Source organism: Podarcis tiliguerta, assembly GCF_965153285.1.
Source record: "Podarcis tiliguerta genome assembly, chromosome: 9".
Lineage (NCBI taxonomy): Eukaryota > Metazoa > Chordata > Lepidosauria > Squamata > Lacertidae > Podarcis > Podarcis tiliguerta.
This window is the reverse complement of record NC_139542.1, coordinates 47,962,853-47,990,426: the sequence shown is the minus strand read 5'-3', so window position 1 is coordinate 47,990,426 and position 27,574 is coordinate 47,962,853. Positions and strand designations below refer to the sequence as shown.

The 27,574-nt window shown below is 39.8% G+C and overlaps 1 protein-coding gene and 1 long non-coding RNA gene across 4 annotated transcripts in view; one reads left to right on the top strand and one right to left on the bottom strand.

Moving 5' to 3' along the window:
- Positions 1-27,574, bottom strand: part of TENM3 (teneurin transmembrane protein 3) — a 1,235,569-nt gene that overhangs the window by 889,461 nt on the left and 318,534 nt on the right. The gene's annotated exons all lie outside the window — the stretch shown is intronic.
- LOC310685420 lies at positions 8,716-16,796 on the top strand. Of its 3 annotated transcripts, none has more exons than XR_014515227.1 (4): positions 8,716-8,785; positions 9,955-10,229; positions 13,270-13,381; positions 16,064-16,796. It is a non-coding gene; the product is annotated as an uncharacterized lncRNA (long non-coding RNA). The 3 variants fall into 3 exon arrangements; XR_014515228.1 differs by having other exon boundaries at positions 8,766-8,905; positions 10,129-10,229; XR_014515229.1 differs by lacking the exon at positions 8,716-8,785 and adding an exon at positions 8,806-8,905.

Here is a 27,574-nt window from a genome sequence, read left to right as displayed (position 1 = left end):
TCACACTCTCACAAACCACACAATCTGAAAAGAATAGAATGACGCTCCCATCAGGCCTAACCAGCATGGCCAACAGAAAGAGATGATGGGTGTTTCTTAGACAGTTCTATTACAAATAGGAATGCAAACTGCCAAGTTTCCAGTGCCACTAGTGCCTAAACAATTGGCCTTGGCATCTGGTTTCCTAAAGAGGGCAGAAAGTAGTCCGTACCACCCCACCCCACCCCCCGTGTTGGACCGGTCACTTTTTCCTGTTTAGTTAGTTCCTAGTTGAAGCTAGCAGCCACTCACTGGGAGAGGGGCAGGGCTTCCATTTAAATTTCTGTAATTCCCAGGTATGTTTGAACCCAGAAACCTTACAATCAAGTATGGCCTGGAAGAAAGGAAAATGGGGAGATAAGGAGAACAGAAACACTCTTCTCATCCTGGCAATTGTGTTCTCTTTCTTCCAAGCTGACTTTTAAGTTTTGCGCACACACACACACACACACACACACACAGATTACATCCTGATCATAATCGTGAGCTATTGCCTTTTGGTAAGCATGTAGGGTAATCATGTGCTAATCACAAAATTCACTATTAGTAAATGATATTTTGTGGTATAATTAATGTACTGAGAGGACATTAATCTGCGGTAATCTGCCATCTTCAATTTCCTAAACCCAGTATTATTCCATTGGTCTGGGCAATTTTTCTTATGTCCAGTTCATTAAAAGTTACTTTTCAGCAGGTAGAAAGAATGGCAGATGGGTGCCAACGTTCCATTCATGGGCATAAACTGCAACACACTCCACCTCTGTCTCAGAAAGAGTATGGATTACTAGTGTATTAATGTCATAATGTTATTCCATACTCAGTCTATCTTGACTATATATGTCAGAGACATACTTCACAACACTTAACACTTTAACACATAAAAGCATTAACTCATACATGGTACCTTTGCTGCTCCAGCTTTTCAGATGAGAAAATCCCTAGTCCAATTACATTACAAAAGGGAGCTATTTAACTCACTGAATTTTCCTAATGACTCTCGGGAGCAATGATCATATGGCTCTCGAAAATACACCAAGTTCTCCTGGTAATTTCAGTTGCATTAATATCTACTCTCACATGCTGTCCTGAGCTCTTGTGTGGTCCTGCTGTGGGCAATTAAAAAGTTGCCATGTTCTACCCCAGAGATCCGTGCTTTTTAGTGGTAATAATGAAATGTATTTATTTACACAATAATCTTTGGCATGTATTTTCAAGTCTAAGCATAAAATAATTTCCAGACAACCCAGCTGTCATTTGCCTCATTTTATACATAAGGAAAATGTTTTGAGAAAAACACATAAGTGATTACCCAATATGAAAACACATAACTAGCAGATTAAAGACAAAATCTGTGTATTTATTAGGCTGAAATTCAAAGATCTTCCTCCTGTGGTAGCTGACTACTGCTCGTGGAAGAGCCATTTCCCACAATTAAACAGCCTGTGTTTGAATTCTGCACAAAATAAAGCCTTTTCCACATATTTTGTTTAGCCTACATAAACTAAGGTTACCAGATTTTTTCAATGAATCCGGGCATACTTTATATAAATGTGTGTGTGTGTGTGTGTAAAGTTATTTTAAAAAATTAAGAAGTAATATCTTCTCTTCTGTGGTCACCCCTGTTGCTTGGCCTTCCTCTGGGTCCCAGCCTGCTTTCTTGGAGCACTAGCCATGTTTCCACTCCCTCCCTCTCCCACCTTGCACTGCGATCCCTTACAGACTTACTCAGGAGTAAGCGTTAGCAGATACCCCTTCCTTCTGCTGCTGCCCTGCCCACCTGTGGGTGTCTCCTGCACAGGCATCAGCCGAGTTTGAGAATATGACTGTGGGATGACCACAGAGTCACAGATTTGGAAAGGACCTCTGAGGGGCATCTAGGCCAACCCCCTGCAATGGAGGTACCTCAACAAGAGCAGCCACAATTTAAAAGAACATAAGGCTTCCCTGCTCCATTTACACCTATTGTGACACAGAAGATACCCCCCCCAGCCCCAATCTCTCCCTTTTTATCAAAGGGAAGGGGAGGGATGCAAGCAAGCAGAGGTAGCCTCTTTTAATTTTTTTAAAGGTTCGTTTTAATTTTTTTAAGGTTCATTCTTTAATAAGAAGGGAACAGGAAAGCTCTTTAGGGGGAACCAACATAAACAGCTCCAAAATAAACATAAAACATTCCTCCCCTTTTATTTTTTGTTAGTGTAGCAGCACATAATGATGTATAGGGTTGGGGAACCAAATGTGTGAAAAGACAAAGCGAGAATTTGGAAGAGTTTTATGGGTAAGGAGAAAAAATGGGGAGACAGACAATAACACAGAGAGGAGGGAGGGAGGGAAGGCAGTCCAATATAGCTCACAAACATGCAGAATGGAGCAAATGAGGCAAGACAATTCCCCCCCCCCCTTAACTTTGAAGCAACAGCTTCTGTCTGGGAGAGCGAAGGGAAAGCTCAAGGCAGCATCCTGCCAGCTTGGTAGCTCAGCTCACAAGCAGGCAGAATGCAGCAAAGGGGGCTTTAAAGGCATGAAAAGGTCTCCTTCTTCCTCATGAGCAAGCAGGAGAGACAGGGTAGCTTGCAGAGATGTCATGCAGGGAGGCTTATTCCCTACACCTCAGCTCCGCAGGTCCAAAGAGCAGCCTTGCCTCTCTGGCTCAAGCAAGCAAGCAGGAGGAGCAGGGCTGTTTGCAGAGCTGACAGAGAGGGAGGTTTCTTTTTGAATGTCAGCTGATAGGTGGGAGAGTTGCAGCAAAGCCCAGCTGCACTTCCCTCTCCTGAGGAGACCCTCTCTGGAGCTATAGTGGATGATTGCTTCTGGCTCTGGGGAGGGTCTGGAAGTGCCCAGGCATATGATTAATCCAGGGACATTACTTTAAATCCGAGGACATTCTGGAGATGAATTTTGTCTGGGGACAGATTGGTAAATCCGGGGGCTGTCCCCGGGAACGGGGACATCTGGTAACCGTAACATAAACTAATGCAGATACAAAGTAGTGGCAAAGGCGATGGTGAATCAGGTATAGACTTCAGGGCTGATGGTAGAGAGCCTGGCTACCTGCACAGGAGTGCAAGAATGGAGCGTGGAAGCAAATGTAAGCACTTGCTGACATTGGGTGCTGGCTGAGAGCCACAAAGCAGAGTCTCCTCTAAATCACTGCTGAAGCAACATCTTCCTGGGGGTGGGGTGAGAATGAAACCCAGCAAAGCCAAATTCTGCTAATTAATAAATACTAAGTCAGGACTGCATCCTCTGGTGCTATGAAATGAATTTTCAGACATCCATCATATGCTTAACTCTTTTCTCACTGACTGAAAAGTATTCTCATTGATTTAAGATCCAGGCCATGGCAACTTCCTTTAAAAATCATATCCTATGTGCATAGTCAGAGGGGAAAAATCTTTCCTCTAACTTCCACAGCACAGGCATACACTCAGGAGGTCACTTGTGTCAGAACCACAGGAGGTAGCACTTTGAGGCAGGGACAGATATGAGGTGGTATAAGCTTAGAATCTTTAAGCATTTATACTGCCTGACCTGCTGACCTGGTGCTATGCATAGACTATTCCTGCCTGGGGCAGGAGTAATCTGCCCTGGGGGTTAGGTCTGGATCTACTGTCAGATGTCATATGTGCTTCTCTGACAGTATTATTTTGCATCCATTTCAGGACAAATAGTAATAGAATTTGAATTATTCTCTCTAAGAAGTAAGTGGCATGTATTTAATCATTTCATTTTGCAGAATTGTACCCTAAAAGCCATTAACATACAAATGAACACAATAAACACAATATGAATTTGTACAGGATCACCTATTACTTACTGTAAACCATTAAGCCAGAGTGAGGTTTTGTGGACAATCTTTAAGCAATTGATATAATACTGTATAGCAAAGCAGCCACAGAAATTACCACCAGTTTCAGTCACTTGTAATATTAATAACTTTAACTAGTACTAAACCACCACACAACTTTTTCTTTTTCTTTTTAAAGTGATGCATGGGTTCTAAGTGACACTCATTTTCATGCTCCCATCATATAATTTAAAGTGTATGTTTAAATTACATATTAAAGAGATATAAATGGCGAAACAATTAACTCATATGTTGAAAATGAGTTAAATGAAATGAATTTCCAAGCAATGGTCAACTATTTAAAACAGGAAGTGCCAGAATAGGGCAGAGAAAATGATAAGCTTAATTTACATTTGTGTGTTTGTGTGCAAAAATTTTTCCAACTTATTTCAAAGGAATAGGAACTGTAGCCTCCTGGCAATCACTAATATATTGTTTGTATTCTGAGTTGAGATTATCCACTAGGGTGCTACACTGAAGTTGCCTATGCTATTTTGACACGGCAACCAGATGCTCCAATTTTGCTTGACTGACTTTAAGCTGAGCCAGAATGCCTTAAAGCAACACTGAAAGGGGAAGGGTTCCATGAACAATTAACGCACTCTGGTGTCAAAAGAAGTGTTTCAAACACCTAGTACTGTTACTGAAATGACCTTTTTGTCAAGAGGTGGCCTTTTGCTGACACTCTGCAAGTTATGATTTAATGCAAGAGACAGGTAGCTTGAATCAGACAAGAGTTAATTCTATTTCATAAGTACTAAGTGCAATATAGGAGTGCCACTAACATGCAACATAAACCAAACGAAAAGTATATATTTCTGCTAAACGTACATCCAGAATATATATTGACTTGCTCATTTAATTGGTCTGTGTGTATAAAACTGACAATAGTACAGTGAGAAATACTGTCTCGATAAAGCAACTTCTGGTATGTGGCATCGGCTCTAGGGTTCATTACTTATCTGAGTTCTGTCTGAACAAATTAATTAATAGGTTAATTCTGTTTGTTTTCTCAAACTTTTGATCACAAGGGAAATTGTTTTATTGTTTTAGCTGCTCCCTACTGGGCTGTTTGGTAAAGTTTTAATACATCTATTTTTGTATTATTTTAACGTTATTTATATGTAAGCCATCTTGAACATTAATTGATGCAAAGGCAAGGGATAAATCTTTTAAAACAAATAGTATCCATCCATGTGCAGCTGGGCTGTGAGTTTCCTCAAGGAATTCAGTGCTACAAATTGTACAGGACACTCATGCCTAAAAATTAAGTTAGTACTTAATATGATATACATTATGTGGTCTAGCTGACTGCAATAACAACATATTTGTTTTTGCAAAGTGTGGCTGTATGCATGCATTCCTTTCTTCAATAAGACAGGCAATTTAAGATAGCTAAAAAGAAAAGTGTTATGCAAGGCAATTGTGGGGGAGAAACATATTAAAGTGTGGGGGAAATGAGTAGAATTGATCTAGAGCAGGAAAAGTCTTATGGCAGATTTCTTTCATAATTTAAAACAGGGGTGGGAACTGTGCCTGCCATGTTTTGGACTCCAAATCCCATCAACCCCTGCATGGGTGGGGGGCAGAGATGATGGAAACCATAGTCCAGCAATATCCTGGTGCCCCTTGCCTGACTTCACATTTGATCTTATTAACAAAAGTATTAGGAATAACGATACATATCAATACAACATCATTTCATAATTACAAAGGGTTGTATCCAATGGCAGCTTTATCTTAGAAGATCAGGCTTCTGTTTGTTCAAACTGGAACACCCCCATGGGAAACCATGGGTTCATCCCAGATTCAAGCATCACCAAAACGTCATCCTTTGCCTAGATTTGACAACATTGCAGTCTTTGCTTTCCCATTGTGCTGCACTTTGTTAGCTATTGCTTGAAAAGACAGAGAACCTCAGAGTACAATGACATCACATCATATGCTTTGTATTACAGTGGTACCTCGGGTTACATACGCTTCAGGTTACAAACGCTTCAGGTTACAGACTCCGCTAACCCAGAAATAGTACCTCGGGTTAAGAACTTTGCTTCAGGATAAGAATAGAAATCATACTCTGGCGGCGCGGCAGCAGCGGAAGGCCCCATTAGCTAAAATGGTGCTTCAGGTTAGGAACAGTTTCAGGTTAAGAATGGACCTTTGGAACAAATTAAGTACTTAACCTGAGGTACCACTGTATTAAAAGAAATGTTACTGAGCACCAGATAAGCATTAGGCTGAGCTGTAGTTTTCTGCAGCTGCCATGCGTTCTCTATAACATCTGTTTCTAGTCAAAGTAAACAGTATTGTCCTGCAATCCTAAACATGTTTACTCATAAGTGACTCTCATTTATTTCAATGGGAGTTACTTCCCTGTAAGCTTATGTTTGCATCTTCAAATAATAAACAGTGTTATGACATTGTAGTCAGGTTGAATAATATTCATATCGGCTATCTATAGAATCAGCTTGCGTAAAAATCTATTTGGAATAAGTATTTTGAAAATGTCTCCAAGACAGGTTCAGACACATAAAAACCAGCAATCCATTTCAGAATAGAGCTCAGATGTGAAATGTTATACTTTTCTGACTTATTTAACATAACCAGTTTCCACTTGAAACATGAAATATACTCTTGTGTATTTGTGTGTGTTCAGAATAGGATTATATTTTCCTAATATTATTATTCTTCATATACATTTGCACTCTGCCACAAAACAACTTTACTGTGACTCTCTACCTCTAAAGACTCTGAAGTAGGAATGGATAAAAGAGTCCTAATCCAGTCTGTGTTCCCTGCACATGAGTAGATCATCAAATCCAACCCTGGTTCACGTGGATTTTTTAAAAGAAAATATCCTTAAAAGTCTGCATGCTTTTAACAAATTTAAATTGTTTTTGGAGAACTTATGAGGGTTTCCCTGGTTATTTATTTATTTTTAAAAAACTGTTATCAATCCAGGATATATGTCCAATATTCACTGTTGTTTCAGAGTAAAAGCAATATATAATTGATCTCTCCACCTCACCACAATTTGCATTGTGTTTCCTTTGCGTTGAAATAAATGGTGTTGAAGAATGCAATTTATTATGGAAAATTCCGTAACAGGTCACAGTGAGACAAATAATGCAGTTTTTGTTGGAAGCTGAACTGCGGCAGAATGAAAACAGCAATGCATGTGAACAACACAGGTTGGAACAGAAATGATGTCTTCTTACATCCCTACCTGGATGATGGTATGGAGAAAATGATGGCATGTAGCTTTGGGGGGGGGGGGGGTCCATATATTTTTCCATACAGGCTAGTACCGGTTGTATCTCAAAGTAGCTGAAAATGCCTTCCTTTAAAAAACAAACAAACAGATAAGTTCTCAGGCCACCTTGTACTAATGTAAATTGGAACAAACCATGCTTTGGAACAGTGCATATACATGCAATCTAATCCACTTGTCTGTTCTTTGATCAGAGCATGATCTGCCAGATGTAGATTGGGGAGGGGGTTCACTCCAAGTTGTGGATTGAACCAAAATTCTTCCCCATTCCTATTCTGAAGAGGTATGCCACAAATCTAGACACTGGCTAATGTTTTGTCACCAATTTCTTTAATTAAAAATATTTTTGTTTATGCCCTTAATAAAATGATACAGCACTGTTGTAACTCAGTGTGGTGTAAGATCATATTGATGCCTAAAAGGGTGGATTAATTTATATAAAAGATCAAGAAAGTAAGTTGTTTCTGGGTTATTGACCTCTTAATCTTGTATATTAATTCAGGTAATGTACCACTACCACTATCTTCTATTTAATTATTTTTATTTATGTACCATTAAGCCCAGTTTTCATTACTTTTATTGTGGAAAGGGGATAAGTCCATTGTATTGGCGCAGCACTGTCATCTCATTTGCAATCCTCAAAAGACCCCTTTTCTTCCTGGAGAAATCAAATGACATAATCTCTGGCACTCTTTAGAAACCTTCTTTTTTATTTCTTTAATTAGGAGTTTTCACTAGGACCTCCTCCTTGAACTCTTAGCATTTTAATACACTTCTGCCTCACTAACCCGGCTGATGGCTTCCGAGTTTGTGCAGCACACATTCCTGATCTGCAAGAAAGCTGCTTTCTTCCAGGACTTCTCATATTCTGCCCTAATCCCTTGGTAATTACAAAGGCTCTCTCTGCAACAATAAGCAAGTCTGAGAGGAATTTCTGTTGCGGTGCTTCTCACAGAAAAACTCTGCTTGAGCATCCCAGTTAAATTTTCTTCCCAGGAGTCTCAGACTCAGAATACAAGCCTGCAAAATGCCAAAACAGAGGCACTCAAAGGTTATCATGGAAACCTGGGTTGTAACAAAACTTTGGTTAAACAGGAGTGAGAAAAGAACGTCTCCTGACAAAAAATTGTTCAGTCAGGACGGGGTTAAATTCCAATTCTAAAAGCTTTGCCACAAAGATGACAACGCTTCAAAACATTTATTTAATGGCCGACAACCATTTACCTCAGGGCTCTTTTGTAACCTTTTCTGTATTGGTTTATATATAATAGTGTTATTTGATACATTTACCTCAGGAGTGGAAAATATTTTCAGCTTGAAGGCCGCATCCCCTTCTGAGCAACCTTCCAAAGGTCACATGCCAGAGTAGTAGGCGGGGCCAAAAGCAAAAGTAGGTGGAGCAACAAATTTAAATTTTACCTCAGCATAGTAGGCTAGTTTCTATTCACACACTCTTCTTTATCCTCCATCTGGGCAGGCAAGAGGCATTACCAGAGTTCAAGGATACATTCCAGCCAACCAAAAACATTTGGGGAGTCCTTGATCTTGGGTGGGGGGAGAGTAGAGAGATCAGAGAGACCAGCAGCTCTGTATTCTTCTCCTGTACCTGAGGGTCCTCACGCTTGCATGAAGTATGTGTGACCTGGTTAAGTGGATGGAGAGATTCTGCTTCAAAAAGCCCACAGACAAACAGCTATGTAATTTTTAAAAGAAGGCATCTGAAAGCAGCCCTGCTCAGGGAAGTTTTTAGTGTATGATGTTGTGTTTTTGTTTTTTACTGTTTTTTGTTGGAAGCTGCCCAGAGTGTCTGGGACAACCCAGTCAGATGGGTGGCATATAAATAAGATATTATTGATTATTGATTATTATTATTATTACATGTTACATACACACACACACACACACACACATGTAAAAAGCCTTCATTTCCTTCTTTCTAAATATAGATGATAGTATGTACCTTTCTTTGAAAGGAAGGGCAACAGAAGGTGTCATAATTATATTTTTATGGGTATTTCAGGAGTGGGCAATGGTTTCCCCCCTCGGGGTCTACATTCCTTTGTAAACAAGCTGGCAGTGGGCTAGGAATACTCAAGAAATTTGATTTCTGTGAATGTAAGGGGACCTGATCCACAATGACTAGTTCTAACATGCAAATAAACATGTGATTATCCTTCAGATTTCTCACTTCTCTAAATTTAGCAAAATAGCTTTTGGCTAAAAAATATACAAAATTCCCAAAACAATGTATGATAAAAAACATTTCAGATGTATTCGGTGACGGAATACGGCTGTATATATAAAAATAAATTTAAAAATTGTCCAGTAGCACCCTAGAGACCAACCAAGTTTGTTCTTGGTATAAGCTTTCGTGTGCATGCCAGAGGTATCTGAAGAAGTGTGCATGCACACGAAAGCTTATACCAAGAACAAACTTATTTGGTCTCTAGGGTGCTACTGGACAATTTTTTAATTTTTATATATATTTCAACTGTGTCAGACCAACATGGCTACCTACCTGAATCTAGAATATGGCTGGAACTTTTTAAAAAATAAAATGCTGGTACATGTGATAACAGGACAGTATGGATTTAGGGATGAGCATATGAGAAATTGACATGGACCAGCATGATCTGTCCTCCCTGCCCTAAATATTACTACCCAGTCAGCATTACTCTTAAGAATCTGGGTGTTTTCTAAGACTTTTCTTTCTCTGCTCAGGCAAGAAGTGATGGCCCCCTAAGTTCCAGAAAAGGGGAAGGCTTGTTCTCAAATGGCTGTTCTCTCTCTTCTTGGGCAGGCTTCTGAAAGACCAAGAAGTTGGTCACAGACATCTCTCTCCACTCCAGCCACCACACTCAGTGCCTTCTGTCTGAAAAATGGCATTCTTCGGAAAGAAAAAGAAAAAAGGTGCAGTGCGGGGCTTAGAGTGACAAAACTGTTCATAGCCCATCTCTTTCTATCTATCCACCAGCAAGGAATGTGTTATGCTTGGAGGGGAGCAGAGGTCACATTCAGGAAGACTGTGAGCTGCACAGTGGATTGTCCACCTCTGGTTTCGCCTTCCAATACCAGGTAAAATATAAAACACAAATCAGTAACACAGACTCACCTTCCCTATCTCCTAAAATAATTTCTTGTGCTTTTTGTATATTTGGCATAGAAAAGAAATCACTTAATTGACTCGGAACTGGCTCTTCTCCCTATGTTAATCCCCTTTGGCTGCCTATCTGCAAGGCTAAGTCTCGAAGCATGAAAATCTGAGTTTTTCTATTATCTCTAAACTCAAAACCTCTTATTTTATTTTTAATGTTTTCCCATTTGGGGGAATTGATTATCTTTCACCCTCTAGCCGCAAAGAACATTCTAAGGAGTGAAATGATTTTAGAGAGAGTTATGTTACTAGGCATGGCCTACTAAATAGGTAACCATTTCCTCCCAATTATATTGTATGCTTGAATTCAACCAATTCTGCCCTACACAATCTGATCAATTTTTAATCTTGGAATTCAAGCAGCCTAAGAACATAGTTCTTCGGCATCTGTGGCCTTGTTGGTGAGAGGGGAAAGGTCAAGCTTATTTAATTGTATACAGTTGTGTTAAGAACTGTGAAATAACCACAAACGGAGAGATACAAACACATACATGATTGCTTCCAACCAATGCAACTAATTGTGGATACATAGGATTCAGGTTAAAACAGCGTACAAATTGTCAAATCACTTCATTTCTCTTATAGTGACTAGGCTGCTTCTTCTAATTTGCTGTGCTCTTGTGAAGCAGGAATCTGAAACCTTAGGGGAGGAAAGAAAACATACAAATGCTATTACAGTACACATTTCTAAGCAGCAGGAAGTCTGTAGTAAGTGTCAGATTGATCAGGATTTTACTCTCCATATAAACAACTGCTATCAAGTGTACCATGGGAAAAGGTCAGGCATTCATCTATGCTATAATATTTTTACCAATTTAGACTTAGACAAGACTTGATGGGGAATAAATTATTGAAAACTTTAAACTTGAACCACAAGTAGCTTTAACAGCAGAACAGCCTTCTACTTTTACATCCTTTCCAAGGAACTTGGATTTGCCAATGTACATAAAAATATGATAGGCAAGCTTGAGAAAGATCCGCCGACATTCTGGAAGAAGTGTATTGACAGCATATATACATTATAAACCTCAATATGCAAAAGTATATATGCATATAAAACCACATGTAAGGAAGGAAGTGTGGATACTTAATTGCTATGAATAATGTGTAGCTGTTCATAATGGTTAAGGTGCTGTAAATGTGGAGAGTTCAGAAATGCAGGATTTCACTTCCAACAAGAAACTGCCATCTAATGTGTTACGTTGTTATTAAATCGCCCTATTGTATGGCACACTCTTAGCATTGTAATTAAGCATAGAGTAGTAAACGACATTGATACATCTTAAGAACACTCCAAAGGAGCATGATGCATTAAATCCTTTATAATCCACATGCATTAAGGTCCCAGGATATCATTTACACCAACTTGTTTAAACACTTAGAAAAATAAATGCACACAAATTGCACACGTTTCAACAATTACTGTGAAATAAGAGGCTTCTATGCATTACTGATAGGAAAACTTGCCTTTCCAAAACAATATCTGTCACTAAAAGTACCTGGAGGTTTACTCAATATTTATAGGTTTAAATTCCTCAGTCATTATGATTTAAGGAAGAATGATAAGCCATAAACGGCAGCAGGCAACTTGTTTTAAAAATAATTGTATCCACTCAGAATGAATGAATCTGGGGATCAGTGATGTCAAAAAGACACTTCCACTTCCACAGCCACCATAAAAGGTTACAGCTGAATGCCACATTATCTGCATTGCTTTTACACCATCACTTTAAAGTAGGAATGGGGAATCTGTGACCCTCCAGATTTTGCTAGACCCCCGACTCTCATCATCCCTGAGCACTGACCACACTGGCTGGGGCTCATGAGAGTTGGTGTCCAAGAACATATGGATGACCATAGGTTCCTTTCCCCTTCTTTACAGAATACAAGAGTGCTATATCCTAGGACATTAGCGTAGAGAAGAAATCAAAGGATATGTGTTATCAACATATGGTTAATTTTCTAATATTTTAGACTACGACTTTATCAACCAAGTGGTTGTTTATAGATATGTTTTTAACTCTGTTACACACACACACACACACACACACACACGGTATTCCTGATGTATTTGTTTTTGGCCAACTTACATACAGCTCTTTCAGTTAATTCCACTTGTGTGAACTATTAATTGTCAGGATTCAAAACTGCATTATATACTAAACCTGGCATCTTGTTCACTTGCTGAATGTTACCACCAAATGCTGTTCAAAGGCAGGAATTAAATGTTCTAGTGCTGGCTTGCTTTTTGTTGTTGTTGTTGTTGTTGTTGTTGTTGTTGTCTGGGGAGGTTGGTTTCCTGGTGGCCTCTGCCACAGAATCACCTTACTACTACTATCTTTGCTGTGCCTTCAATTGCTAACCTGCTCATTTTGAATAGGGTGGTGCCAAATTGAGTCAGGTTCTGTCCCCTTGCAACATGTCCTGATTCAAATTAGGGATTGCATCCTGCCTCCACAGCTTGCTCTCTCTTGCCTAAGCAAGAAACATATTTATCTTGGAAAAAGGGGAAGCCTCAACAAAGCATGCAGACTTACTAGCCAGTTGAATATTGACTAAACATTGGGAGAAACATCTTGATGGTAAGAATAGTTTGGTAATGGAACCAATAACGTAATGCGGTGGTGGGTTCTCTCCAGTGGAAGGTTTTGAAGCAGAGGCTCAACCGCCATGTTGGGGCTATCTAGATCTGAATTTCCTGTACCAAGCAGAGAGTTAGACTAGATCCCTTCAAACTCATTTTACACCTGCCCACTATATCTCTTTCATTTCCTTCCACTGTCACTTCTTCCCTGTGCTGGCTGAAGAAAGTGGCTTATATATCCATGTGCTTCAGATGGAAGTAAAAGAGCCCCTTCCTTTATCACCAGGCTGTGGGCACTTTGCTAGCTTCTACCAGCTGGAAGAATATGATTATTGCAGTGGACCAACTGAATCTGATGCTTCTGAACTCGCTTGCAGAATGATTCACTTCCCCAGAAGTCCCCTCCAAGTTTTGGACTACTACTTCTTTCAGCTTCCACTGGCATGGTCAATAAGCAAGGATAATTGGAGCTGCAGTACAACATAGCTGGCAAGTATATGCTTGGGGAAGACCTTCTTAGTAACTAAAGAGAATATATACAGACACAGCATAAACATGGGGTACTTAGCATTGCTAAAGCAAAGACTATACCCCAACAACAAGCTTGATGCAGCACTCGCCAGTAGTATGAATATGCAAAGGATCCTACACATTTACAATTTCTAGTCTGCTAAGTAACATGAATTCAGCCAAACAAATATTAAATAGAAAGGTTATGAGAATAATAGAGGTCTTTGCCTAAGGCACATTTCTAACTCACATTAATATGAATGAAAGTTAACCATGGGCCAGAAGAGAAAGAATACATTGCTGTGTGTGTATGGAATCTCTGAATATTTCATTTAAATATATATTTTTTAAAAAACGTCTAGTTTATCAGAACAAAGACTTCAGATTCTGTTTTAGAATTACTGAGGCGCAAGATAGGACCAGGAAAGTTCACCCGGCCATGTATATTTTACTGCAAACATGTCATTTTAGACATCTTTCAAAGCTGTATGTGAATATGAAAAGCAATCCTACTGAGGTATTCTTTGCAACTCCTCATTGACATATTCATGCAATGTAAAATCAATCAAAAACTGAGGAAGCATTTTATGGAAGTGGGGTGGGGGTGGGCAGATGGCTCCAAAAAAGCCATCTCCAGGATTTAAAGTGTATAAAATATCAGTGGAAGCTGGCTTTTCTCTCTTTAAAATCTCAGCTTTAGATGAAAATTGAAACATATATTGATTTTTTTTATTACAAAATCCTTAACTATTAATGGAACATTTCCCATGCCATGCTGATGGATCCAAATTAGTGTACCAATTCTTCATAATCAAAATAACATAAAATACACAAGGACTTTTTCTTCTGTGCTGCTAGGAAAAGGTTAAATCTAAACTGGATAAGGTCTGAGTCAAAATGTGGAACAGTACAAATCTGCCAAAAATCTAATGTCATACTTCTAGAAATGTAATATTTTGCCTTCTTGCATGTAAGAGTTTGCATGCCAGCTTTGCACTTTAGCCAGGATTATAATATTAACATAATGTGAGTTCTGGGGTGCAAAATATTTTGTCATAGAATTGTAGAGTTGGGAGGGACCATGAGGATCATCTAATCCAACCCCCTGCAGTGCAGGAATTTTTTTGCCCAACATGGGAAATTGTCACTTCTCCATAATGAGGAGTCTTAATTCTAACTTCGTGTCAAACTAACTTTTTTCCTTCCACATACACAGCAGCAGTGGGATACCTTTTTTTATGGTGCAATTACATGCAACTAGGAAAGTGTGTGTGAATACTGGTAGTCTGTTGGCAGAGTTGATTGCGCCAGTCATTCCAATCTGATTATCACTCTACCTCCCAGAACAGTTTTGGTTGGTTTGGAAAGACACACATGATCAGCCCTGTCCACATAGCTAGAATATTTGTATACACTTCGTTGTTTGATTATATTTTCTTCATGATTGACTATTATGAAAGCTTGCCTTGAGGTTGCTTTTGGGAATCAAAAGCAAGATAAATGGTTTTATAAAACAAAACAAACATGTTCCTGGAGGTGAAGTGAAAGAGTGCTTATGTGGAAAGTCTGTGAATCTGGGATATAAGATTGTGTGGAAAGTCTGTGAATCTGGGATATAAGATTGTGTTAAGGAAAGTAATTTTAAAAGAATTATGTATACTTTGAACATTGTTTGCAATTGTTGTTTTAAAGACTGCCTATTTTAAACTAATAAGTAACCAGCATGTTTTAAATTTCCACAATACAGTCAATATTTTATAGTACAGTCATGGCAACAGGAGTTAACTATCTGCTTGGTTGCATAATGTTTCATATAAGCATTTAAAAGTATGCGTTCGTAAATAATCTAAGGAGGCATACTATGAAATTTTTTTTTTTGCCTTTTCTTTCTGTCTAGGTATAGTACACTGTAAACCCCAGTGTAACAAACTTTATAGCTTACCATATCAAAGTTTATCAAAGTTTACTTTCTTTATCATTTACTACTGTATTGGATCTAGCAATATTTTGGCAGCCTAAAATTACCCTAGTCTGACCTTGACATTAGTATTCAACAGCACTGATGGAAGAATGACAGCTTCTCCATCCTAGTGGGTGATTTTGCAAGCTTTTACCTTCATGACTATGGAGTTTCTGTCAAACGTGCTTCCAGCTGAATGATCACATTCTTTTGAATTATGAAGTGGCTGCAAACTGTGCTAATTAGGTCCATATTGATGTCACTCATAAGGATTAAACAGCCTTAATAGCCTTAAAGTTATATAAATATGTCTAATCTTAATACACCATTATCTCTTGCTTGTATTTCATTTAGGAACACAATTAAATAGCTCAGAAAATGTATGCTCAGAGGTTTAAATTTGAATTTTTTTTTAAAAAAAGGCTATTGAAGGAGAGATACTTTTTTAAAAAAACAACTTGCATAAGTAACAAATAACAGTATTATTAACATTGAGAATTATTAATAATAGTTTAAATAGAATAAAGGCCAATGTATCTAATCAGCTACCATATATGATATTGTCTGGCATGTTCGTGGGGTTTAATTTTTTTGATGTAGAAGTTCGGGGGGTGTGGTGCATGTATTGGCGGGGAAATATTTTCATGTATTCTTTCATGCCTTGGTTTCCTCTGTTTGATCCCTAAAAACCATTCATGAAGGCAAGTGGGCAGAAGAGGACCTTCCATCATCTCCTCCCCACTACAGCTCCTTTGGCTCCTGAAAAACCATACCTGAGAGTTGGAGGAACCAACAGAAGGTGCCTAACAGATTTTGGGCAATTCACCCCTTCCCACAAGCTTCCCCATACAACAACCCACCGTGTTCAAGATGGTCCCCTGATCCTCAGGAGAAGCTTTTTGACGGCACAGGGATTTCAGATGGGAGGAAAGGTGAGAAAGTCTTATCTCACTTCACTGAGCATTGCTTAGGGTCCAACTGCTTCTCTGCCACTGCACTGACACCATTTTTCACAGCATGATCCCAGAGAATTTAAATAAGATGCATCATCAAAATCCAATGAAAAATAGGCTAACATTTTCTATCTTTCTCAATAGATGTTGGCTAAACCTCAGAAGTTTAAAACTGGAATGTATCGAAAATATGTATTATTGCTCATTCTATGACCCATTCAAATTGTGTCCAGGGCTAAGGGACCATATGTTATGCTTTGAAGCCAAGAGGAATCGAGTGGTTCAGAACATTTTTGTGTAAGAAAGGAGCATGCAAATCTCACACGGTTTGTTCAACATACCCAGATCCAAAACATTTTTGTCAGTCAACCACTAGATAGCTTTCTATAGGATTCTTCCTACAAAGGTATTTGCTTTAAATGTATTATATATTGTGTTTGCTGCTGGATAGGATCCTATATTAAAGTGTTGCCACAAATAATTTAGCACAGTTGGTAGTTCATAGCTGAAAATGATAACAATATATACTATACTTTTCACTGTAAAGAGAAACCAAGGCAAATATTATCCCAACCAATGTTTGTCACCCAGACACAGGAAGCAGGGCAAGACAGCAGTCACAAGGTTTAAAGGTTAGAGTATGCTCTATTTAGAACAAAGGGGTGTCTACTCAATCCTGATCAGCTGGCTACTCTAGGCATTTAAAGCTACCAGTGCTCTAGTGACTCCATCTGAAATAGTAATGAATGATGAAATGGTCACACCTCTCCTACAGTGATTCTAAGACAGCCTTGCTGGTAAGAACATCATGCCGCAATTTTGGTAAAGATTAATAAACCTTTTACCATGAGTGTATTTAATGGCAAACTGCTTGGTCAAAGTCATAAAATCAATTTATTATGTAAAATCATGAGATAAAGATCACTATTCCATCTCTAAACCACCTATATCAGCATAGCCCAGAGGATTCTAAGTTTGGTATGTTTTGGTTTTACTTTCTCCTTTAGGAGATACTTAGCTGCATTTTAGTGTGCACATTATTCCAAAAGGCAGCATAATGGAATAATTAACCATTTCCTCAGACAAATGTGATCAAGTTCTACTCCCACCCACCCAATGCTACTAGGGCCTTTTGTTCTTAATACAAATAAAATGGATATGTAAAAGAGGCACAGTGTAAACAGAAACAGCCACTTGCTTCTCTTCCTTACAATCTTTCTCACACATGAAACTTTAAATCCAGTTTCACTTGAAATTTAGGGATATGTGAAATCCCTTCCAACAACTCTATAGCTGAGTTTAAGGTTCAGTTTTCTGCCCCAAATCCAACTGCCCTGAGCATGAAGCCATACTGGGATGAGTAGTGACAGAGCGATCATTAATAAAATCTTAATAAAAGGTCAAAGATGTCAGAAGCCCAACAGTTACCTAGAAACTGAGATGGTGGCTACAGTGTAACTGACAGAGGATCTTGCCCTAGTTCCTGTCTCCGAGCTGATCCTGGTGATCACTGAAAGTGAGTGTGGCTGGAAACAGCCCACTGAAACAGATCTCATAGCACCCATAGCACACCCAACCAAAGTCAGGACCCTAATTGGTGATTTCTCCCAGCTCAAGAAACCAAATACCTCCCACATAACATCAGCAATCCAACAACAATTCAAGAGTTTGGAGGGAGACCAGGAAGCATAGGAAAAGTGCCCATCTTTAGATGACAGTTGGCTCTTAAGAAATTCCAGCCTCAGTTCACTCCCAACCCTTTTTGATTCTATGGTTCTGTTATTACTGTTTGTCAGATTGTTATCCTGCCCTTCCTTCCGAAGGAGCCCAGGGCAGCGAATTAAAAATATCCATAAAAAAGCATAGGACATGCAATCTAAACACACAACTAAAATAATTCCATGGTTAAATCCTGTCATCAAAACGCCTGGTCAGAAGAAGGCATCTTACATTAACCCTGAAAGACTTTTGTGGATTGCCAAAGAAGGCTGGAACACAGTTAAAGCAAATAATAATAATAATAATAATAATAATAATAATAACAACCACCCTTCATCCGAAGATCACAGGGCAGTTTACACAACAAAAACACAAAAATATCTAGCACAGGAACAAACATAAACAACCCTCCCCCATGTAAAAGGCCATAGATTCTTTAATCTAATGGGAGAAGAGGAATGTTTAGCTACCACACAACCTTTTCCAAGAGGGGAACCTGGATGTGCTCTTCAGTAATGACTCCACCAGCCTAGCGCTCCCATCCCTTTCACCCCATTGCCATTGAAATCACAGGAGTGACAGCTGCCATGGCAACCCTACAGCCTTTGAAGTCCTTCTGCTCTCTCCTCAAGTTCTGCTGCTCTTTCTTCTGCACATGCTTTGCAGAAATCTCCCTACTCAGTTCCAAGTATCTTTAGTTAAAAGGATCTCAGATAGCAAGGCAGAGAAAGGACTTAGTATGAGACCTTGGAAAGACACAGCCAGGCAGTCAGAATAAACAGCACTGGTCAAGAAGGACCTGTGGTTGCAGCTGGTACAAGCCAGCTTTATATATTCACTACCTGCAGAGACAAAGAAAAAAGAGAGAACTGTGTCTGTCATGACTTGCTTGAGGACTTCCTGGACAACATTGAACATCTGGCATGCTACAGTTGGAAACAAAATGTTGCACTAGATTAACCTGCATATTTCAAAGAATAGGATTCTCAGAGCTAGAGAGCAGTGAAAAGGAACCTCTCTTAAATATCTCTACTATCCAATTTGATATGAAGAGGGGACTGTTGAAACTATTTCTCAGCTGTATAAATTGCAGGCAGAACCTTTGGTTATATCCAGAAGGCTGTAAGCAGCTTTTTCAGAGCCTGAACCTCTATAAAGGTAAAGGTAAAGGGACCCCTGACCGTTAGGTCCAGTCGCAGACGACTCTATTAATTAACCACCCACATTAATAGCTGGGAGGCATTGTAATCTAAGACTGGATAGTCTTCAGAATACCTATATGTAGTGGGCACTGTAACCTCAGCTCTTTAAAATCTAGGCTTGCAAACCACTATAGGATTGCAAAAGATATCGAATATAGGACATATGAATCCTACTGCCCACACTCTGCCTCTATCAGGAAACAATAAACATAATTAATGCAGCAATATCTCATTTTCTAACATTTTCTTTAAGTAATTGGAGACAGCACCTTGTTAGTCCCCAGTGGTCCTATGGTTCTAAAGGTTAACTCTGTAAGATTCACTTCAATTAGCAAGATATTCCTTACATCACATCAGACTCTCTTTCAATTTCAATAATCACACAGTCTGTTGAGGGTGCCAGCCCTGACCAAGCATGGCTTTAATGTAAATTTAAATCACAACAAATGTGCAGTTACCAAAGATGGAGTTTTGTGCTCACAAGGTTTTTGAAAATAATGGAGTCTTTGTGCTAGAAACAGTTCAAGAGTGAGCAAATATGGTAAAGAAGAATTCAAGTGCAACCTGTGTTCATCTGTGGCACAAAAGGCTTGGGCATAGAGGCTTTGGGATTATAGCAGACCTGCCAAAGAAAGGTTTGGTGAGAAGAATGGAAATTAAACCTAGCAAAGTTGACCTGAATAGTGAAATATGTGGAAGTTGTTTGTTGAGGAAGAGAACAAGACCTTCTATCCCCAAGCAAAGCCAGAAAAGTTCCACAGAGCCTTTGCAACCTATTCATACTGAAAAATGTGGTCCAATTCAACTGATGTCTCATGAGGAAAAACAATAAAATGTGAAAATGACTTTTCTGCTTGTATATGTTGATAACATGATTTTGGTTACTGCAAACAAAGATTGTACAAAAAAATTGAGATTTTTGAGAATTTACATGCTAGATTAAAATTGATTAAGTCAAATTAGGCATATTGAGAAGGGGACTGTAAGAAGAACACTGGGGTCTAATCTGTTTATAGTACAGTCAAACCTCTTCTTACGTCTGTCTCCGCTTGCGTCCATTTCACCCAATGTCCACAGCAAACCCGGAAGTAACCGGAGGGTTTGCCGCCGGTCGTGCATGCGCAGAAGCAGCACTCACCACCTGCGCCTCTCCCAGCAACCTGTTTCAACCTCTGGAACGGATTATGGTTGCAGGTAGAGGTTTCACTGTAGTTTATAGGTGTATATAAACTATATATTGTAATATATTGTAAACTATATATTGTAATGGCACCACAGTCTCTGCTGTGCCTTGTTCCAAAGGAAACAGAAACTCGGGGTAAGCCCTTGGATTCTCGCACTGGGTGGAGATGGGGTGTTGTGTAACACTATTTTAGATGCATGGGATGCATTCTAAACATATATAACATCGAGGCCATACTAAATGTGTGAGGCAATCAGCTGTATTTTAAGCACATGTTTGCTTCTTTCACATAATAGCAGGTGTATGTGTGTATGTAATGTACTTGTTACACTAGAAAGGTACAGGCAGAAATTGTCAAGTAACCTTCCAATCCTCTTCTGGTTTTATCTCACCCAGCCCAGCTCTCATATCCAAAATGAACTAGGCAGACCAAAGCGAAATACACTAATTTCAGCAAATCTCTATGACATAAATCTGAAGCTCTCTTTTTAATATATTTATATATAGAGGGTAGGAGTTAATTGTTTCTTTTGATTTCAGAATGAACACATCCCACGCATCTTGGGTAACTGTGGCATATGGTATGATTACTTTCCCGGGCAGAGTGACACCTTTTGTTTATATGGACGTAAATACAATGTATAACCTCTTATGTGGTGTTGCCACAGCTAAACAGGAGACAGGCACAGGGAAGCTCACCAAAGCTTTCTTCCTGGCAGGGGTGTGGGAAGGGGTGTGTGGTGGGTGCGGCTACCCCGGGTGTCACCAGTGAGGGGGGTGACAAAATGATAAAAATATGAGGTCGTTTTTTAAAAAAGAAATGGGCTCACGAAACTTTTTAGTTCAGTCCAGAAACGTAACATAACGCGGCTGGCGCTAGGCGCCTGCCCATCGCCTCTCCCTCAGCTGCCCTACAGCTGAGGGGGAGGTTGTGGAGAGGCTCCACGCAGCGCCCCTGCCTTGGCTCAGCCCCCAGTGGTGGAACTTCATGCTCCTGCAGCAGGGGTCGGAGAGCAGGTGGGGGCAGGGCTGGCTTACGTGCCGGGGGCGTGGCGTACGTGCTGGGGGCGTGGCATGCTGCTCTCCCTGCATCCCTCTTCTTCTGCCAGTGCTCACCCTGCCCCCATGGATGGCTCTTCTTTCTCTGGCTTCATCCCCCTTCATTCTACCCTCTTGCCTGCCTACCATCTTCGCGTTGCTTCCATCTTCCCCCTAGTTGTCCTCCTTCCTTTGCTCTTGGATTTCTCCCAACTCCCTTCGCTGCTCCCCACCCCCACATCTCTTTGATCTTCTCTTCCCTCGCCCATCCCTCTGCGGCATGCCCCGTCTGCTTTGCTGGAAGAAAGAAGTTGGAGGGCAGTTGCCCTGTCCAGTCAATTGCAGCAAGGGCTGCGTGCGGCTCTCTCCCTTCTGCCTCCTGTGTCCTCCTCCTTCTCCTCACCATAGGCTCCCTGCAACCTCAGCAGCAGCAGCAAGAGCAGCTGCTGCAGGGGCGTGACCAGGCAGGAGGGGCTGCGAAGGGGCGGATCTCCCAGCAGCACCACTTAATGAAGTGGAGCCCCAGCCAATGTGCGTACCACACTGGGCACCAAAGCAGCTAGCTTCCCGGAATTACCTATAGCACTTTAGCTACTTCCCAGGCTGTGTGGCAATACAGGAAATGGGACAACTGACATCATGGCTCATTCAACACCAACATACCCTCTCTGGAAACCTGAGCAATGGTGAGTGGAATGGAACACAAGATTTCTGGTGTCACTAAGTGGTGCAGGAAAAAGCCATGATAAAAGGCTCTCATCCGTTAACGGGTTTGCTGTGAAAAGTTTACTGGTTATGGGATGGAACATGTTGTTATACTTTTTTTAAAAAAAGTTAATATATTTCAAATTACCTGTCTCATTCTACTTTGGAGGGCCCTCATAAGCATAAATGTCTGTGCTGCAAAGTGAGATGAGTAGTGATTAAGACTAAGTGGATCTTGTTAATTCAGCAACACTTTAGAATAATTGAACATGAATAAAATGGTAACATTAAAATGAACTTCTAGAGGAAGTACATACAAATCCACATTAGCTGCATATTAAGTTCATCATGACTAACATTATTACAATTAAAACAAAGATGATAAAATAATGACTGGCTACTTATAATTGCGTTGTTACTATTCCTAATCTTGCCACTAAGTAGTAAAATGGTTTTTTTTTTAAAGAGAGAGAGAATGGGAAGACAACTGTTGGAACTTTCCTTCATCAGGAGTCAAATTCTCATGAACCTGCTTGATTATCAAGGTCTTAATTAGAGGCACTGCTCAGAGTGTTTCCATTCTCTGAGGTAAGATTAATGGCAGACAAAGAAGAAAATGAACTTTCTGGTTGGGCTGTCTTGCGACTCTTCTGTCTCCTCGATTTGCCAAGGAGAGTTAGCTGAAGACAATGAGTAGTGTTTCCAACTCCTTGATCAGATTTTTGGCTTTTCTTATTTACTTGAAACTGTTTTAAAACTGTTTTAAATGATGTTACATTTGTTTTGTCCCTTCTGAAATTCTAGAGTATGAGTGTTTCATCAGGAAAGGAACGTGTGCCCTGGGTCTCAACGAAGCTAATTTCTTTAAATGAGGGAAATTAGCAATAAGCCAACTTCCCTTACCAATCCTAAATGGGCTTGGCATAGTGATTTAATTGTGGGATCATTTGATCAATACATTTGACTTTTTGCAGTTTTACCTTGAAGTTGATTTTGTCTCTAGGAAGATGACTGGGTACAGATGCCCTCCTGCCTAGACTCTGCTGCAAATATTTGCAACAGTATTCATGCAAGCAGAACCAAGAGAAAGTCCACATGGTTTTGGGTGGAACCAGCAGGATATAATAGTTCTCTTAGTTCTGTTTATGCGTACAACACTGTCTAGATCTTAACGGAGACGCTTCAAGAGCCTATTGCCACAACCACCAGCATATTTAGGAAAGGAAAGGCAGTGAAGGTTCATGGTAGAAGAACATTTGCAGCTACTGCAAGTTGGAATAGATTTGAGAAGCAACTATTAAATTACATTTCCAAACTGTGAAAGTTGAGATTTGCCTCCTGCAGAATCACAGCCATGGATCATAAGCAATGTAAGAAAGGAGGCACTCCCTACATTAATACTGAGTGCAAAGCCAAAACAGACTCTCATCCTTGTCAGCAGACAGACCACAAAAGTATATACTAGCTGAAGCTTGAAAGATGATGTCTCCAAGGACAGCCCCACTTGGAGTGCATTGCATTAGTCTATTAGCAATGCATGGGTGATGGCAGAAACTCATGCATCCATATTAATCTCTATTTAAAAGGTTTCCCTGTTGTAGTTTCTACCTGTAGTTTGGGAACTATTTCAGATTAGAATTACCTCAAGAATGTGCATACCTCGAGATATATAGGCAGATCTCACAAGAGTGGAAGCTGGGATTTTGCTGGATGAGAAGTTTTTTAGATTATGTCACAGCACAACATTATTTGGAGGGAAAAAATAGTGGCAAGCGGGGCCAAGGCAGAAGTGAGCAAATGCAACAAACAAACAAACAAAGAAACACCTATATTCAAAGCCTTAAATGCTCCGACAGTCCTTGAAACAGTGATGGATTGAAATGTGAAGAGCTAAACATTATAAGAAAAGCCAATATTAATGTGATTTCAGATAAACATGTATTTGTAGATTACTATATATCCGCGGTTCACATAAATGTCTGTTCTTTATATCTGCTTTATAAGTCAGTGATGGCAGAAATATAGAAGTCAGTCTGTTAGTATAAAAGGTGACATTTTTACATGGGTTTTTCATGATACCCCAAGCCTATACACATCTACTTGGAAGTAAGTGTGCTTGGGAACTGCTAAAAAGATCACTTGGGTATTGCTGAATAGCTAATGATGGAGATTCACAGCTTCTTTGTGTGAGATTTTTCCTCATCTGACATATTTGGGTCAAGAGCACTGAGAGCTAAAGTTCAAACACAGGTCAGCGCTGTTTGGTAAATCCTGGAAACTGACATAACCTGTTCTATCACTTTAACCTCTAAGACTTCTGGCTCGGCATATAGTTGTACATTGTGTGTGGTATTAACAGTGTTTGACCCATGCTCTCAAAGCTGGACACTTTCAGGTGTCTTCATCATTAGTTTACACAGGTCACTGCTGAACCAAAATTGATTTAACCTTAAATTGGCCTGTGGTGTCTGTCCTGAAAATGTAGGTGAATGGCTGGAGACACCCACAGGACGTTATGTTAATTTGCAGCGCTTTGAAGATGGCAGTCATGTCCAGTAAAATGTCTGAAGACAGAGATCTATTTTAGATGCATACAACATGTACTTGGCCATTGTTGTTTTGTGTTTGCCAAGCCAGTTTCCTTTGTCTGCCTGGGCTTTTGCTTGCCTTCTGCTCTCTTACATTTCTCCATCAGACAGGCAAGGTTATTTTTTAGCTTGTTTCTGACCTCTCTTGGTGGGTAGAAGGATAAATCTCACCCCGACTTCTCATTGAGTATACCTTGGTGTTATTCCTACTCAGTGCTTTAAAAAAAAAAAAAATGTTTAGAGGTACTCTCATTTTCCTACTCATATTGAAATACTGCCACTCAATGAGGCCAAATTTAGATTCACAAAATGTTTAGGGTTATGTGTACCTCTGCAAAAAAGCACTGTTCATACTTATTTTACAGTCCCAGCTTTGGATCAGGCTGAGGAATTGTGTATACAACAACCAATTTTTATGTGTTACTCCCCAGTTAGAGCATGAATATATAGCTCAAATTGCTCAGCAGACCACATTTCCATTTCATTAACGTGAAGGTCAGATTGCTCACTCAATCTTTTTTGGTACAATTTTAATGCAATGTTTAATTTTTTTTCTGGTATCATAATTAAATTTTGGGAATACTCTTGTTCTTCTATACAAACTATAGGGTTTTCTGTTTACACCCTGCATCCCCCAGGGATGTTCCCTCACTATTTGCCATTTTACTGTCCATTGGTCTTTGTAGCAATCACATTTACACCTTGCGAAAGTGTCATTGCAACAGATCACAACCATGGTACTTTTAGCAGCATGAGCTTCTGCCTAGTTTTTCCACTCTGCTCAGACATTAAGTACAGGTGTTTCTGGCAATCACTTTCAGAATGCTAACCTGCCTAACAGCACATTTCAAATGCTGCAACAACACTACTAAAAGGCTGGCAGGAGATAAAGCCGAGGATGAGAGATGGGAAGGGAAAGCAGGCATGGGCAAACTATCACCAATGCAAGCCTCCTAAAAATCAAAGTATGCTCAACATTTAACAGAGCTCTGAGCTGCAGTGCATTAGTTGGGACTGCAACAGTGTCTGAAGAAACAGACCAGACCATTCTCAATCATACATATTATGTTTGTATAGTGCAGGGGTTCCACATGGATGCCTGTCCAACTTTTTTGAGGTGGATTAAGAACTGTAGGAATCAGGAATCTATCTAATCTGGCATCTGTATGGGCTACCCATGCCGTACCTCACCCAAGTCCAAACCAGATGTGATGTAAATAGTAGCTACGAGGGGGTCCATGCAAGAGGCAGTGTCTGCAATGATGGAACATGAGAGTTTAACAGTTCCGCCACATCATGGTATCACCAAATTTAGTCACTGATGCTGCTATTTGTGGACAGTTTGCCTCTGTTCGCAACAATGGTGCGTTACCTTTACCTTTCATGCATCCTTTTTAATACGTCTGGATAATGAATGAAGGGGAAAGTTGTACTTCTCCTCTGTGCATGTATTAACTGCATTGGCAACACAGTCTTTTAACTACATGGATGCCGGTATGTAGCTCACATATTCCTTTTTATGCTTTTGATTAGTATGTAAAAGGTGGGGCAGAAGTGTAGGAAGGTCAGGTGGTACCCGGTGCGAAAAATTTCTTGTCACCGCCCCCCAACGTTGATTATTTTTTTTGCCTGCAAAAATAGTTTTACATTATTTCATATTTTCTTACAAAGGAATGTGGATTATGCGCCTCTGATAACAAGGAGGTGACTGTGGACAGATACTTCAGTCTACAGGATGGATTGTGTTTTGGCTTCACTGAATTGAAATTTCAGTCTTCACGACATAGGAAAACAGCCAAGTAAACAGTTATTTTCATGGAGGAGGGTCAAGATATTAACTGATATGCATGAAATTTCTGATATAGCTATATAATCCCTAGTGTAGTAAGATAAGACCTTTGGAGCAGGCATTTTCAAAAAAAAGGGTTTTTTATGAAGCGCCCTAGTAGGGCAGTAATTGTTCCTTTTTGACCCCTCCCCCCGCCCCCTTACTACGCCCCTGGGGTGGGGAAGTTGAAGATCTTCCCTGTAGTGAATTTGATACATTTCTGATGCAGGGCCAGCACATGCTTTCTGCCAAAGAACACTTACCCATTTGTGCCCTTTTGCAAAACACAGGAAGAGAAGTTCAAGTCACACATCCTCCATTAGCACTTTCAAAGTAATGCGTGAACTTGCTCTAAAACTTTATTGTTACAGCCAGCTTTAGATGTCAAAGTGAAACCAGATAGAGATAATTAAAGCTTATGGCATGCATTATATTATTTAGTGGATACATTATTCTGTGGGTTTATCTGGTTTTGCTGTAAAAGCATTGTAAGTACCAATCCAGAGCCTTCTAAATAAATACATACATAAGGATTGATTAAAACGAGTAATCAGTTTTGCAGCTGCGAGTGTGACATCAATGACTAATTTGCAAAGATTATAACATTACATCTACTTAATTTTAGATCGTTGTTAACAATGCAGAAATCCAGTGAGAGCTGCCAAAGGGAACACTTTTAGTTTGGGCACCGAATTAGCAAATTTGGTGACCCAAATGCAACATCTGGGTTAAAGAGTGACAAATGTAATGATTCCTGGGGTTCTTAAATGTCAACATGACTCTTGGCAGTTATGTCTGAATTGATATTTGAAGAGGCTGACCTTGTGAGCCAGGATAAGAAAGTAGGCGTTTTCGAAAGGGAAACACAATCTTTTATTATATAGGCTGGGATTTGCTGCTATTGTAGATGGTTAGCAATAAAGCAATTCAAGATCTACAGTGGCAATTATTCCCTTATCATACAGAACCATTCTGAATTCTGGATTATAAATGACC